Source organism: Branchiostoma belcheri, unplaced genomic scaffold, assembly GCF_001625305.1.
Source record: "Branchiostoma belcheri isolate BF01 breed outbred unplaced genomic scaffold, Haploidv18h27 scaffold423, whole genome shotgun sequence".
In the NCBI taxonomy this organism is placed as follows: domain Eukaryota; kingdom Metazoa; phylum Chordata; class Leptocardii; order Amphioxiformes; family Branchiostomatidae; genus Branchiostoma; species Branchiostoma belcheri.
In genome coordinates this window covers 3,176-5,858 of record NW_017804047.1, presented here as the reverse complement: position 1 = coordinate 5,858, position 2,683 = coordinate 3,176, and positions in this window count along the sequence as shown.

Below are 2,683 nucleotides of genomic sequence, written 5' to 3'. Positions count from 1 at the left end.
TTCTGTTACGGCCTTCGTAATTCACAGTGGTTACTATATCAGATGCTACCTATTAACAAACACTATCCTCTAGTATGACAATACCAATATTCAGTAATTACCTTCGCCAAGAAGGTTATGTTTTCGTGGCGGTGTGTCTGTTTGTCTGTCTGTCTGTTTGTCTGCCTGTTACCACCATAACTCAAGAACGCTTGAATATATTGTCTTGATACTTGGTAGGTGGGTTGGTCTTGATGAGACCTCGAAATGATTAGATTTTGGGCCCCTTAGCGGCTTGTTATGGTACTGCAGCAGAACTTCCGGGTTTGATATCTCGTGATCTGAACATACTAGGGTCATGCTAGGGTCATTTGGACTCCCTAGCTGCTTGTTTGGGAACTGCAGGGGACTTTAAGTTCAAATGTTTAAAGAGGATAACTCAGGAACCAGTTGAGGAATTTTTGGTATGTAGGCAGCCTAGATGATGCTTGACATAATGAGATGACAATTATGCAAATAAGGATATAATTTGCATTGTTAATGAGGATATTCTATAAATCTGTTGCATGAACTGTAGGTACTTGGTCATAGACATGCAATACCATTACATATGTACTGTTGGCTGAGTTGGTAAGTGGGTTGAGTACTGTCCACCAAACAGTCATGAGTCATGGGTTCAAATCCACGGGGTGACTTTTTTATTTTTAAACCCGTAATATTTTTAACATTCAATAGCTTTTATAGCAATTATTCTTACTCAAAAATGTCACAAAGTTTTATTTTTCCGACGGGACCAGGCTTCGAGATTTTTTTCTGTCCCTATTTAAGACTTTTGACAATTTTAAAATCTTCCTCAGGAATGTCAATCTTTACACTTGATCTATGACATAGAACAGCTTACCAAATAAATGTGTGGTGCTAAGCAGAGAAATATTGGTCATGTCTTAAAAATGATTTTTTAAAAAAATACAATTAATGAAGAATGACATAACGTTGAATTAATCACACATTCTTCTTGGAACTAAGGGACACTATTGCAACCAATCATTGGGCACAGTCACCATTATTGCGCTGTGCTGAAATACGTCACATTAGTCCAGGGAAACTTGTAAAACTCTCGATTACAACATTAAAGTATGGTTTTATCACACTAAAATGCAGTTTCAACTATATACCGGGCAGACAGAACAATTTTCAAAATGTTTGGCGGGGGGGTGCGAGATCACCGGGGGGTGCGAAAACACTAGTTTGGGGGGTGCGAAAACACTAGCTTGGGGGGTGCGAGATTGCTAGCGATTTCGCCCCGGGGGGTTCGAGATCGCTAGTGATCTCGCCCCGGGGGGGTGCAAAATCAGGGGGTGCGAGATCTCCGTCACACCGGCCCTCCATCCCCCCGATAAAAATCGTACAGTCCCTAAGCGGTTCTGCCTTTGAGAACAGGGAGACAATTCATATCAGCCCTGGGGATTTTGATACCTACGCCATTGCATATACATGCAAGGAACATGATACCATGATACCTGTATAAAGAAAAATGCAGAAAAGAAACCGTTTCAGGGATGAAACACACTTAATTAAAACTTAAGATCCAACACAATAAAGTTCTCTTACCTAGAGCTTTTGACTGGTCTCTCTAGTCTATCCCGATAAAGTGACCCATGTAACTACCAACACAGATGCTATAAAATACATACAATGCTATATCATGTAGCCAGAAGGCGTCGACGAATTAGAAGGTTATCAGAATAACCGACCACTTTTTGGATCGTACCATTATACTGGGCACTAGCAGTAGTTTTAAAACCGGTAGTAGTTATCTATTGTAAACGCATTGTAGTTTATTTTAAATGTTTTGTTTTAACCCTATTTAGACCGGGGGGGCGGGCTAAAAGTGCCCGGTCCAACTTTGATGTCACATAGCGTCTGAACGGCTAGAGCTAGAACGACCAAACTTGATGACTTTTCCTAGAATATTGTTGGCAAAAATTCTGTATCATTGGAATAAGGTAATAAATTTTTGTATTGCCATGGCAACGTTTTTTTTATAGATTTCGTAATTTTCTTTCAACAATAGAATTTTATGGGTTTTATGTCAAGTTACACATGATATTAATAACATCACATATAAATTTATGTAACTTTCATCATTACAAATGCATAATTTATGCTAATTTGATGACGTCATTGACCAAATTACAAGATGGAGGACCATATAACTAGATATATACAGGTTATTTTCCTTAAAATGTCATTAATACTTTTATTTCTTTTTACAAAGAAGGTACATATGAACGTCATGAAAATTGTACTTATGATAACTTTTTTACTAGTACACCATCCTCTAAAAATTTGGTGGTCATACGACATACCGTTCGCGAATTCTGAGCGGTGGGGTCGAATGAGCCTCCCCCCGGTCCCAGCAAGCCCCAAAAAAGCCCGGTCTAGATAGGGTTAAAATACAACACAATTTAAAAAAAAGAAATACATAAAATTTTAAGAGAAAAAATGATTTTTGACATCCCCACTAAAATGGTACTGTTCAAATGTCACATGATCACCGCAGATCATTGCCTAGATGATCTGTTTTTCTGTCCATGTCAGCTTCTTTCACATAGATTGTGAGAGTTTTTTTACGGCAATGGATGACTTTTGTAAAGTAATTATGTCGACTAACTGTCAGTTGGACAGGCTATATGATAATAAT